Source organism: Cardiocondyla obscurior, linkage group LG02 (genome assembly GCF_019399895.1).
Source record: "Cardiocondyla obscurior isolate alpha-2009 linkage group LG02, Cobs3.1, whole genome shotgun sequence".
NCBI lineage: Eukaryota > Metazoa > Arthropoda > Insecta > Hymenoptera > Formicidae > Cardiocondyla > Cardiocondyla obscurior.
This window is the reverse complement of record NC_091865.1, coordinates 1,584,412-1,599,354: the sequence shown is the minus strand read 5'-3', so window position 1 is coordinate 1,599,354 and position 14,943 is coordinate 1,584,412. Positions and strand designations below refer to the sequence as shown.

At 33.3% G+C, this 14,943-nt stretch overlaps 1 protein-coding gene across 3 annotated transcripts in view; it reads right to left on the bottom strand.

The window, feature by feature from the left end:
- Tk (tachykinins) overlaps positions 1-13,985 on the bottom strand; it is a 34,723-nt gene extending 20,738 nt beyond the window's left edge. For 2 of the 3 annotated variants that reach the window (XM_070674297.1, XM_070674299.1), the window contains exon 1: positions 13,223-13,985. The gene's annotated coding sequence lies outside the window, so the exon portion shown is untranslated. The remainder of the gene's footprint in view (positions 1-13,222) is intronic. The other variant, XM_070674298.1, reaches the window with a different exon arrangement.
- Positions 13,986-14,943: the final 958 nt, after the last annotated feature.

Here is a 14,943-nt window from a genome sequence, read left to right as displayed (position 1 = left end):
GGCGAGTAAAGCAATTTTAGGTGCATTTTTATTAAAAATCTTATAATTATCTTTAGCTCTCGATTAGATCGTGCGTTCCCAGTTAGATTTCGATAAATATATCCACGTTACCAATTTATCTATCTACCCAATGTGAACAGTTAAACTTTATTTTTTATGCGATAATTATTACGTGTTAGCGCAACAATTTATATCGAATTTAGAACAAGGGATTACATCGACAAGTAGAAAGATATTTACTACAAATTGAATCGCCATTTCGTTAGCCGTTAATGAATGGCCACTCGGTAAATGGCAGGCGGCTCTTCGCACCGACCGCGTATTAATTTTAACCTCTCGGCACATGTATATCGAAAAGTTCAAAACGCCCGTCGATTTTACAGAAAGATACATTTTGTGCGCGCAAGCCGTCGTCTCTAATGGGTTTCGGAATAAACAATTTTAACGGAGATGAGCGCGAAAAGAACAATATACGAGACGCGTGAGAATACGTTACGAGAGGGAATTCAACCGCGGTTTAGTAACGAAACAACCGTAACGACGATAATTGGCTTCAAACGACATTAATTTGATAGCGAACGTCGATAATCGCTTTAGTCAGCCTTTACATCCGTCAACTAGCGAGGATTCATTAAGAGATATTTGTCGCGGGTGCCTGCGAAAAGCGTGCATGCGCAATCGCTAGCTCGATATAGTCGTTCATAATCGCTCGATTCTAATTTGCCGGCTCGTGCAATTTCACGGCAGGAGATTAAATTGTGCGACGTTAGATCCACCGCCGTGGCGAAACGTCGGGGTTGATCGCCGGCGATGTAAAACAGACCGAGGTGACAGACGTCCGAAAAGTATAACATCGGCAGCGTTACGTACGATGTATCAAAACGCGGATCAGAAACGCGATATGACATAAAAGTAAAAAGAAAAAAAAGAGAGAGAAAAAAAAAAAGGGGGGAAACATTTTTCTTTCCGGAAAGCGTACGCGAGTAACTCTCGTCGTTACATCAAACTAACGCACGTCGTAAAATGCATTGTAACTTGCCGCACCGAGAGAATAACGTCGAACGCGATAAACGCGCAATTGAAGAATGAATTAGATCAATATCAAGCATACTCCGAGAATAGAGACTATCGTTTAACGAGAATCAAAATAAATTAACGTTCGCTTGCGTCAACATGCGTTAGCGAGGACTTGAGAGCGATAAGTGAACTTTCGAAGTAACCTTTAAAATCCGTTCCTTCGCTGTTTGAAGACTCAAATAGGATTTTAATTCTAAGTATTACACGCTCTGTACCTCACTTTATTTTACGAGTGAATATAACGAGATCTTCAGCCAGAAACGACATCCCACGCGCTTTTCGGGAGACAGGCACGGAATTGAGCGATTAATTAAACATAAATTATAAATACGAATCTATCCTTTACTGTACTTAATATAATTATTAAGCATACTCGTTCAACGTTTATACAAGCAATGTCTACGTCGACGAGATACAATTTTAAATCTTAATTAAACATTTAACCTTATTGTGTTCGTTACTATCAATTTTTTAAGCGCAAAGCATTCTGCTTATGAAGCTTTACGAAAATAAAAGATACATATCGCGCTTTGTTCTTGTTATATTTTCATGTTTCTTTTGATGAACATTGCTCTGTCGAAACGTCGAAAACGAAAAAGCTACGGTGACTGGTAGAGCTTGCTTAATGCGAGTAAGCTTTTAGGAAGAGACAACGGTACGCAATGTTGTACCTTTTCATTCATCAACGCTTTCGAGAAAATACAAACATGATGGCAAAAAGACGTAAAAAAAAAAAAAAAAAATTCAGCGAACAAACATTCACGAATTCGAGTGATCTGTGTCACAGAATAGAAGCGAGCGATTAAAAAAGGAAAAAAAAACAATTTTTATTCATAGTTTTAACAAAAGAAAATAATACAGGAATTTAATACAGATATCAAGTCGTTTTACTGCATCTTCAAGTTCTAAGTATTCCGTTTGTACGTCACGCGATAATTAATATTAATAAAACGCAGACATATGACTGCAGTATTGACAAATGTTGTGATTAATAATCCGCGATAAATGCAATAATTGAATGGAAAAGATGTAACGTCGCGACAACGATACGGCGTAATAGAGCATTATTTGTATTCATTATAAATTTCCACTTTCAAAACGCTGTTACGAATGTGAATGCACGTGAATGGGTCCTACAGGACGACAGAGTCTTGAAATTTAATATAGCTTAATCGAGTATTCTCTAATTTCGATGTAAAACAGCTTTGTGTATTACATAGGTTATCGATACAGGGAATGATGAGGTACGTTTTCCGTGAAAAGTTAAACAGCTCAATGGCACTCATTAATATTAAAATCCTATAATATTTATACCTTTTGATAGCGTTAAACGTATAATATCGTCAACAGCTATTTCTATTTATAGTAAGTTACTCATTCACGAATTCGACGCACAAGTTGCATACGTGTAATTAATGATACGCTACGAATTTAACGACGCTCGAGATAAACGGCGCGAATAGCTCTACTTAGTAATTACGAGAGCTTATATGCGATAATTATAAAGGCAAGACTCCGCGCTGCCTTCGCGCTGCTTTACAGTTACACCGTCGCTTGCATTATACAAGTATGAAAGAGGATAAGATAATCTTTTAAAATTTGTTAAATGTCAGAACGCGACATGTTCGCAAGTTTCACAACTGTTGTCGTCTTCATACTTATCGAGTCGAAGGCTAGCTGGAATGCTAATTGTTAGGCACCAAAAATCTTAGCGTTTAGATCGATGTCTCAAACAATACATTTTCTCTGCGGGAAAAATGACTAAACTAAAAAAAAGTGCCGCTTTCTTTATCGGTCTTGACCTATCTGCATTCCTATTCATTCTCTCTTGCGCCACGTATATTTGTGTACGTGATTTTATAGAATATTCATCTCTCTCTTGTCGCGACATAAATCTGCGGGATAGCTCCCAGGAGAAACACACGCCCGATTCGTCAAGCGTCAATATAAAATGATGTTAAATTTAAAAAAAAAAAAAATAGAGCATATATTCTTACTGGAACATGTTCGCGTCAGTTCTTCAAAGAAATATTAATATTATTTTTAAGAACATATCGTTTAACGAACAATTAAAATAAAAGATACATTTTATAAAAAAAGAAAAAAAAAATTAATTTAAGCGAATGTTGTCTAGAAAAATAATTTTCTAATTCATAAAATATAATTCACGTCGTATATTCAATACGTTGCTCGATACGTTACATTTATTATTTATACTTTAAAATGTCAGCGATTTATATTTTCTTTAAGCATTTAATATTGCGACCTTGACTTCCGGTGCGCTTCATGAATGCCCACGCAAACTATGGAAAGGGCAATTGCGACCAGATTAGCATGAAACAAGCTACCGTCGTACATAGACAAGACTAGTAAACTAAGTCTGTGTAGTAAACCGAGTGGTCGCATTCTCCCGCCTCGATTATGTCACGAAGGGTTGCAAGGCGTTCAACTAGTTATTGTCTCGTTGAAGAACTCCCGTTTAAATATCACCCATGCTTGCAAATCCACTTACTGCTCTGCAAGCCACGCGAACGAACACGCTTTCTCGGGAAGCTGATATCCTCCTTTTTTTTTCTCACGTCTATTTTGATAAAAGTAAAAAAAATTAAGTTATATGTTTTTGTTATACGGATAACTGTACTTTTTGCGAATTACAATTAAGCGTAATGGCACATAAGCATAACTCGAATTCAACCTCGAATATTCTGGCTTAATATCCAACTCCTTTTTGCGCGAGTTTATTTTTTTTTTTTTTCACAGCGACAGTGAACTCTCAATTTTCTAACGCAAATGAATTTATTCAGCAATAGATGGTAATATTTTTAAACGATGCAAATTGTGTGCATCGCTGGCACTCTGATTTCCAGGGAACATTTTATACTTTCTCTTGGATATCTTAAGCTTAAAAGAAAATAGATTCTTTATTGAGGATCAGAGAGCAATTTACAATTACAATGCCTTTCTTAAGTACAACAAAGCAATTCTATGAACTTTATTCTCGTAGCTTTTTCGATCTTCTCGAATGTATGATTGTACAATTTCGACTTGAGAATTTCAAATTAAAATCGCTTTTCAAATCAAGGAAAAAAAAATAATATATATATATAATTACGGCCCAAAATATTAAATATTTATCAAGTTATTAAATTAATTAATACCAACAAGCATATAAGTGCATTGCTTTACGATCAACGGAAACAAAGTCTTATTTTTCTAATTATGTTTTTGTGCTTAAGAGATTAATTGGGTTCAACCAATAGCGGTGTGCTATCCAATTACCGTCGGATTAGCGTCCGGTTAGATGGCAATGAGAAAACTTGTCTGCTTAGAACGATTACCGCTTAAGAGCTTCTAAATTATATTTACCTCAAATTTCGTAATCCACGATTTACCGCGAGTAAATTTCTAACGAGCTTCCAATCAGTATCTCATCTTACCTCGAGATCCCCCCGCTCGCCTTACCTGTTGCAATCCGCACGACTGTGAATTTAAAATATAAATACTACTCATCCGTCGTTTACGCATCGTGTCACATAAACGTTTTAAATATAAAACGTCTTTCTCATTTTAAAAGCCAATATTACGAGTTTTATACGCATCTACTTTCACGTCACGTTGTATTCTACGCCAGGTAGAAGTTTTCCCCACCTCTTTCTTTTCCTCGTATTTTCTTCATTAACACGCAGCAGTCACGCGAGCAATTCTACACACCGTCACGTATGCAAATGAAAAGCAAGTACGCATATTGCGACCGAATGTGTAACAAGATGATATCGCGTTGAATCGGGCGTCGTAACGTGTCAAAGAAAGTTTTTTCTGTGCTACGGAATCTATTTTGCGATCTGCCCACGGGATGCTGATGCAAACCCTGGGATACGCGCGAAATAGATCAATGAGGTATTCCCCGGTCCGCGAACGCTCGCGTTTGACAATGTTGGGATTGCGAGGGCTCGGCCACCCTCATATCTTGCATAGCGACGCGAGAACGTTTGTAGATGTGGCGGTATGCGTCCGGGTTCTTTCTCGAAAGTTATGGCCTCGACGGGCGAAAAACTTAACGCTAAAGCTTTCCCGGGAGAAGGTAAGAAGTAACGCGCGATTATATCCAGCAGCTTGTACGCGAAGATCTAAATATGCAAAGCTGTTGCGTGTCGTGAAATACGCGAGAACTTTGAAATCGATAATGCGTCCTCCGCTTTTGTTTATCAGAGCCGCCGGAGCTGCGACGGAAATTGCCTACTTTCTTAGGCTGTTATCATTGAAACAGCCGATGATAACGATTTAATCAAAACGGATGCAAAAGCGGCAGAGTATAATTATAAACAATATATCTTTCACACATTAAGAATAATTTAATAATAATTAAAATTAATAATTGAAACGGGTAATTTTTTTTTTTCTTCCACTACACGTAGGGAAAACAAAAAGAAAAAAAAAATATGCCTGTTATTTCTATTAAATTTATTTTTTTTTAATTAATTAATTAAATGTAACAAATTAGTTAGCGTAGATATCTCTTGCTTTTAATTATTATCAGAATGTGCAACTCTGCATAAGTGTAACTATTACTGTTAAAGCGACGTCTTTATTGTCTGTTACGTCTTACATATTTTTCTTTTTCGTCATACCATTGTCATTCTATACGAGAAAACTAATGTTACATTTTCTTATATTTATCTAAAGAAAAACATGTCTACTTTTTCTTCTTCTTATTCTCAGAGAGTATGAGAGAGACAGAGAGAGATTTATGAACTTTTCGTGCGAATCCTCTCAGGACCTACCTTCGTCACAGTGAGATATTTATCGAATCGGTGTATCTCATAGGAATATACAAACACAAATCTTACTTACTGAGATTTTAAATGCTCTTTAAAACGCCTTACTACAGAGAAACAGATCCCCCGTGCTTCCAGTAGCGATTACAGTAAAATAAAAATTTATGTTTAAAAAAAAGCCCCAACGGGTATGAAATTTTGTGTATCTCGATTTTTTACGTCGCTCTTGTTACGCTGATTAAGTTAAAATCTCGTAATCCTCGGAATAAAATGACACGCACGCAGGTATTGTAGCAATTTCGAAATCCGCTTACTGCCCGCCACCTCTTTTGTTCATTCAACACAACGTTTTAACAGCGACATAATATGTAATTGAAAAATAACGTTGCTTCACTGCGAATGACCGTGCCGTAAATGCGAAAGGTGAAATATCTCACAACTATTAATAATTATTTAACGATCGCGGTCAATATAATAGAACTTGCGTGCTCGATAGTTTATTGTAGAATGCATATGTGTTGTTGCAGCAAACTGATTAAACAGAATTGTCGTGCTAAACAATTATTTACATTTTGTTCTGCTGTAATTATTATTTTACGTGCGTTTGACAAATTATGTTAATTTAATTTACGAGATAGCAGTACTATTTATATTCTTTTCATATAAAGAAAAAAAAAATTGATAATGTAATTGGTACATTTGGCACACAACAACCTTTAATAATTTGACGTATTCGAAAAAATTTTGAAATTTTTTAAATTAAAAATTCCATGACATTATATTGTTGCGCAATTCTTTGTATATCGCTCTATGTAACGTTGAATGTAAAGAGGAACAGGTTCAACAAGTGTATTACTATTTTTCCTTTGTTTCTTGGAGCTTGCTTGCTTAAACGTGAAATCGTTTATTGCGCGATGTTTTGCTATTTCTCATTTTCAAATAGAAATTAAAATAAATTCCGTTTTATTATTTGTTAAACATATAACTTTGGTGAGCATAAACTTTACTGCCATTAAACCTGCATTTCAAAAATTGCTTGAAAAACTTATCAAGTTTCAAATATCTCGGTAATAAAAAAAAGAATCTTTTTTTTTCTTTCTTTTTCTATTTAAGCTGGTTCTTGATAACTTTATAATATTTTCTACGTAAACTTTATATTTTTAATTTTGATACCCTGTAAACTGGATGTCAAATATCTTTCGGTCTTAAAACGCAACTAACTTCTTTTCTGTTGGAATCAATTTGTGTAGGCTCAAGTCGGCTTTAGATATTCGGTGTTAATGAGCATTATATTAGAATTATAATAAAAAATTTATTGCAGGGAATGTGTAATATTTAAATTTCGCAAACAGAATGATGTACGAGGTTTAGTAATTTCGCGTTTGTGCAAAATAACGGAAATTATAGGACAGGAACATATGCAAGCAAATAGTACGGGCGTATATACGCCAGCCCACATTAATGATACATGCGACATCTAAAACTAATTATTACTCGACACGTAATTTTATATAACTGTAAAAGTTACTTTTGCAAAAAGAATGGCAATTAAAAAAAATATCTTAATTATCACTGATATTTCACAATTCTCATAAAGGTCGATGGGCGCAGTATTGCAACGGAAAATTTTTAATTAACAGTCCGTCTTTACGGCGGAAACGTGATCAGCATCTTCTGCACCTTTTAAATGGATTAATTATTTTGTACGAATTTATCCAATTATTTATAATCAATTTGCAACATAACTAAAGGTTATTATATTGTGAATTTATTTTTATTTCGCAACAGTACGGTTGTACCTTGTATTTTATTCGCGATAATTAAAAATAACTTTATTATCTCTTTTTCTATTATTTTTAACAGAATTTAAATTTAATATCACATACACGTGCAATGGTATGCATATACGTATTACAAAGTTGAAGTTTTTTTAACGAATTTTAATAACATTGTTATTGAAAAATTTCTCTGAAAACGGATTAATCGGAAATTACAATCAATAATAAGTAGAAAAAATAATTTTAATAGTTACTAAAAATAATAAATAAAAACGGTAAAATTTAATACATTTTTATCAAAAAATAAAAAAATGTCCCATATGAGCTTTCAGATACAGAAAGATAAGTCGTATCAGAAAAAGTTAATAAAACATTAATCATCGGCAAATAACTCAATACGTTTGTAATTTGCAATATTAAATTGCTAATTGAGCCTACATAGCTCAAGTAGAATAACCATATTTATATTATAATGGTGATATCTAGATAAATGTGTTATGTTAACGTAAAAATAGGCGGATTTTTCTCGTCGCAGTGCATTTGACCAATATAAATGGATTTAACCTTTACATTTATTGATATTTTACGTTCTGCGGTTAATATGTTATATCCATCGATAAGTAATACCTTATACATACATACACATATGTTGAAATAGCAATTTGTAAATTTGCCTGTTGGTGCAGAAACATTTTTTTTTTTTAACTTTATTAAGCTCAATTTTTTATATAAAAATTATATTAAAAGTTGCGAAAATTAACGTGAGAATCAATTTGCAAATATGAATGTAGTATAATTGTTTGACAGATTTTGTAACATATGTTCAATAATATTACTGTATATTCGAACATATTTTTAGATGTTGATGAATCTTTCTGTAAAAAATTTCAATTTGGATATTGTCAATTTAATATTAAAACAATTTCTTGTTTTACAATGTTGTACAATATACTATTGTGTTTATTAGCTGAATGTAAAATAACAGAATATAAATGTAAAAGCTAATTAAAATTAAAGACTCGATTTCTAGCGTTATGAAGATTGCAAACAAGTCGCATTATGCGATACAAAAGCTCGATATAAGCATTTGCATATTGCTGGTAAATTATAAATTTCGTAAGCGTTTTAGAGCGGAAGTTTCGTTAAAGGGTAAATAAATGTAACATTCGAACTTAAAGTCCCTAATAAACAGTGGAAACGTTGTAGCAAAATCCCTAAACTTTAACCAAGTAATAAAGTATAGCCTGGATATTTTAAATATAAAACTTATCGTCATAAATATTAAAATACGAAAGTAAAAGTAAAACATACTCATTACATGTGCGTAACTATGTTTTTAAAGTAATATAAGTTAAAGATATAATTAAAGATATTATTGCATAAATGATTGCGAAAGGTAATACTCTAATTCGGTTATTTCTGCAAATCGATAGAACGGTATTGATCGTCAACTAGGACAATTTTCACATAGACGAAAGATAAAAGTTACTCTAGAAATAATTTCTTGTTATCGTGTAGCCATTTGTCGTATCTCTCACGTTAAATTGCATAAAATATATAGAAAAAATACGAGAATTAGAAAATTTTACCAGAACTGGTAAACAGTTCTATCGTAAAAGTAATTTTAAATAAATATATCTACGAGTATATTCACGCATTTTGCATGTATCTACCAACGTAGTACGTACAGGACACGTTAATTTCAAATCGTAAAGCACGTAAAAAGACAAAAATAAGAGACACTTGTCGTACTCATTTTCGTTATACGTTATCTCATTAAACTTAAAAGTGTAATACACACTTGATATTAAAATTGTAACACCGAATAAAAACAGCATTTATGCGTTATAATATTTGACTTTTGAACTGAATTACGATCGAGCTGAAAATATCATTCACTAATTTATTCTCATGAATATTGAAATTCGCAAATTACGTTAATATTGCGGTTGATTACAGTTTAACGTTATTTTGATGAATTCATTTAGAAACCACAAATCGGATAATTGCAATAATTAGTCATGGAGAAAACGTGGTAAATAATTAAAAAAAGAAAATTTCACATAAATCGTATGCTTTCAGAAAACGGTTAATAATAACTTACAATCGATGGTTAGCTTTAATTATTGTCAATTACAAACATTCTTTTTTACTAAAATAATATTTCTCATTTCTCAAGTATTTGCGGATCGCGCAAAACGCCGGCGTGATTGCGTAATCAAATAATTAAAGCGATTGACCATAAAGGGAGCATCATAGTGCGTACATTGCATAAGAATTAGCAAGTTAATGAAACGCTTGAATAAATTGCAACCTTTCGCTACGATTAATCTTTCGCTCTAATTAGATTACCTAAAGGAATTATTGCAAGATATTGCATTATACAAAACTTGCTAATTACTTTCTTGATTTCCGCACACATGGGAATACCCCTTGACCGAGTAAATTATACACGATCACTGTCAATCTAAACTTCTGGAGTAGATTCCAGCTAGGGACCTCGCTTCAACAACATATATATCTAAGCAAGTTGATCATCTAAACTAATTACGCTTCCGAGATTTATCTCTCATTTAAAAAGTTTAACAAATAAATTAAAGCTATTTAATTTTGATACTTATTTCACTTTTTTTTTTACAATACATTATTATACTTCCATTTATTATATTAAAAAACAATACGTTTTTCAAAATATTAACTCAACGTTGAAATTATTAATAAAATTGATATTCGAGCGCGGCTTAGTTTCCGCGCGTGTAAGATTAATCTTTCAATAATAAAATTGAAAATAACGAATATCCTGTCGTCGAATGTCGCGAAAGATTTTACGAACTCCCGGACAGGATATTTTCGCCGAGTGAAAATTTTCACCGTAGAGGAATACCGCGACTTGTATATGCGGGACCAGCGAGAGAAGTTTACCGGTTGATTTTCGAACACGATAAAAATCCGAGAAAGGTCCACGGAACGAACGTACAAGCACGATAGAATTTAAAAGTAGCCCCCATGTCCCGGGGCATACTCCCACTCGATAGCAACTTGGGCACTTATACTTCGCCGCGTCCCGTAGAGTTCGATAAATACTATGCTCGTCCCTTCGGAGCACATCGGCTTATTACAGCGGACGACTGTATTTCGCGTTAATGAGCACCGGTATAGCGCAGTTATGCCAGGAAGTATATTCCGCCGGCGTTGGTGTAAGCCGCATTTGAAACGGCCACATGGGAATAAGTATTGCGGTCGTAAAGCATCGGGAATTAAGATTGTCGTCGCGCGAAAATGTAACTCGCTTCTCCAAACGAAGTCACATTCCGACTGACATTTTTCAAAATTGACCGCGATCGTTACTTGCACATTGATCAGAGATAGAATTGGCAGACGCGGCTTTTACGATTCAGTACTCTTTTCACAATTTTATCTTCTTTTGTATTATATATATTAGGAAATAATTTTATAAAAAAAAAAAAAAGAGCGAAATATCTTTTATTGGTATAAATATAAAGGATAAACTTTTACCTTTTAAAATAGCATTTCAAAAATTAAAAAACATAGAAAGCTAAAGCGAATTATACTGATTATTTTATTATGTGTAAGCTTTTGAAAACAAATTTTGGAAGTTCGTTTTATGCATTTTTCTTTGCGAGATAAAAGTTTTTAATTTCAAATGTGAAATATGCAAAGTTCGAAATCAACTCTTATTATCTGTTTCTTTAAAAAAATAATTGAAAAACAGTATTTGCATTAAAGTGTTGCAGAATATTTGCGACTGTTAAAAAAATAGAAAATACTGACGTAGAAAGCAGGAAATAATATGTCGATGCACAAGAATTCGTAGAACAGAAAATAAAGACGAGACGTTAAGTGAAAATGTTTAATACATTTGTGATGTCTTGTTACGTGCACTGTATTTTTAACCAATAACTGTTTAAAGCAACCGCGTACATTCTTTTTTTTTTTTTATTTTCTTTATGAAACCAGTATAATTTTTATCACACATAATTGTTTAATAAAACGTACTTAAGAACATTACGCGATTTTTATTTTATATACATGTATCTCAACATTAAAAAAATTATAATAATTAATTTTGTGTCGTAATATTACTAGTCGCGAATTTAAAATAACATTATTTCTATGCTAGAAATTTAATTGTAATTAAATTTTTTTTAATTACATTAATGTAGAATCAGCGCGGTATAGTACAGAGAGAAAAAAAAATCTCTTTCTCTCATATAAAGCTACATATTACATCGGAAGCCTGTTGCTTCTATGATATAATCGAACATTGGCACGGAACTTGCCCGTCGACCCTTGTCCGCAGACTAAACGACTGATGTTGAGTTGAACGTTCAGTTAAAGCATAAAGCCGGGTTGTTTCTTGTCGTTACAATAATGAAATAAAGTATAGTTCGTTCTATACATATTACAGTATAATATAATTAATTTTTTTTTTTAATCGAAAGATCTTGCAGCTTATTTTACTTTATGTAAAAATAGCATAATAGAACTTGAAAACGCGAAGACATGAATAATTTCTACGAGTCGATCTAAGTTATTAATTATTTTAAGAAAAAAAAATTCAATATCTTTTATTATTTATATAACAAAATGTAATGTAATAATTTGAAGTGGAAATTGAAACAAGAGATATTTTGCGCAGTAAAAAAGATCGCTTAAATATTTTCTCTATAAACGTTCTAAGCAAATATAGGTACGTGCAAGCCATTAAGATGTTTTGTTAAAAGATTACAATTATATTTTCATAATAATTAAATTTCCTAAAATAATTTTAATTAAGTCATTTGTATATAAGATGTTTATTTTATATATATATGTGTATTTTTTTTTCTTTATTTATTAAACTCATTATTTCTGTTTTTTTTTTCTCTGATAATCTTCGAAAGCTTTGCATAGTAGATAATTAAGTATTCGTGAAAGATCTTCAGGCGATTTTGGGTGAACAATAACTGTACGTTTTATTAAGTTTATAAGTATAATAGCCAAATTTCTAAGATACACGCAACGTGTAAACTTTTGATCCTCCAAAAGCAGCCGAAATTTAAATAACCTTAACAAAGTTAATATTAAATACTCATACATTCCCTAAAGTCTCGTCCTTGCGAAAATGCTAATAAATTTACTTCATTTATTCTGTAATAAATTTTTTTTTATCTCTAAATGTTCTCTCTTAAATTAATTCTGTTTAAAGAACACTTTTTTTTCTTGACTCAAAAGATACCTCTTGTGATAGAAGTTTAATTAAACCCGTCCAAAATTTAAACATTCTTACATACATTTGTAATATAAAGCAATTTTTATTTAAACAATTTGCTGTTTTTTTTTTCTTTTTTTATATAAATTATATAATTTTATATACGAGGGTATGCATCGTTTAGACTGCCGTAACAAAACGTACCGTTCGCACATTTTAATGCACGCATTTTTAAATTATAAAACTGCAGGTAACAAATAAAATTAAAAAAAAAAATAGTAAAAGGGAAACTTTGGTGATTAATTAATCACATGAATTTATTTCTAAAAATTAATAACGCCGCCGAACATTATAAAAAAATAAACATTAAAATTACTTACCTTTCGGAAGTAATACCCGATGTGTCGAAGGATATGGCGTGTAACAATATGATTAGAAGGTTTGATGTGCCGTCTTCAAACTCGACAATCCTCGGACTCTTCGGGTGAGATCTGCTCGGTATGACGAATACCAGTCAACTGACTGAATCCAAAGCTCCGCGTGCTTGAAGTTTATACGTAACGCCAGTGGCGCGGTGACGTCACGGGGTACAGAGACCAATCAGAGGGCCGAGCTTGCACCCCAAACAGGGGTAGAACGACCCCCACCGATCGGTTTGAAGGGAGCTTGCATCTGAACATGTACAGCGATTCAAACGGTGGATCCCCCCGTTCTCCTTTTCTGCGCGCAATCCCCCTTTTTGCACACTTCCTTTACTGCGTACTTCGCCCACGTGAAAAATGTTCAACTATGACGTCGACGACGTACCCTCGCGCGCTGATGAATGGAAAGGTGTTATAAAACCGATCGCCGATATTACGCGGACGGTCTGACATCGCATTCGGCGTAATCTCTCGGTAGTCCACTTATTTCATTGACCGACTCTGACCCTCGTGCATAGTTAAAGCTTTGGACGACAGTGGTTGCCTCGCTTGCATTAGAAACAAGGGTAGCTCGCTTTGTACTTATAATCCCCTCGAATTAAACATGTATTAGACGAAGATATATATTCCGTTATTAAATACATCGTAGAATAAGTGGTAATTGAAACGAAATTAGAACGACACTCGATTCATAAAGATGTGGTTTTTAACACGCGGCAAAACTTAAATAATATTTTCTATCCTTTGCGAAACAGTACAATGAAAGATTTTCGTTCGAGAACTAAGAGCTTTGAATGCTGATTTTCAACATTTTGCGAATTCCAAATTTAAGAAACAGGAATAAGTATTTAATAACGATACTTTGCATATAGAATTATGTACGCGAGAGTGATAATGATGTAACAGGGCATAAAACGGACAGTATAAATTAAAACTTATTATAAAGGTGCACGATTTTTATAGCAGACCATATTCATTATGAAGTCCCTATAAAAGCCTATCGGCGTCGTTAACTTTCGCAGTTGTTCCAAAAACGTGGAGGAGCGCTGCAATGTTCTTTTTTTTTTCTGTCAACCGGAATACATTAAGCAACCGAGCTGTGCAATTATTCCTGGTATTATCGTCCGAGACAAGTAGAATCATTTATCAAGAGAGACGGTGTGTCCAGAGCGACGCTATTCTCACTTTTGCATATTAAACCTTTTGTTATATAAATTAACAACCGCTGGACAAATAATGATGTAAATTAAGCGGTTCTCTTTGTTTCTGATACAATCAACAATTAAATACGTAACGGCCGCGTATAATGTCTTAATAATATTGGCCTGAAATCGTAATAGACAAGTTGATGCGGAAACATAATTCTCTCCCGAGGAAATAGACGTGATAACCGAATTAGAACCCCAAAGTGCGTTTAATCGCTTTTAGTAATCTCGCGAGATCGTAATCTTCATGGAGATTTATAGAATTCAACTGGGGCAACGAACTTTACTACTTCTAAAACATAGAAAATTTATTACACACGCGCAAATAAAGCATTTGCATTTCCAGAGTGGCTTGACTTTTATCAATCTGCCACTTCCGGCTGTTGCAAATGATAGCAATATCGGTAGCATATATCGTGGCTCAAAAATTTTATTTAAAGTTAAACATTATGGTTTTATTCCCATTAAAGTTTT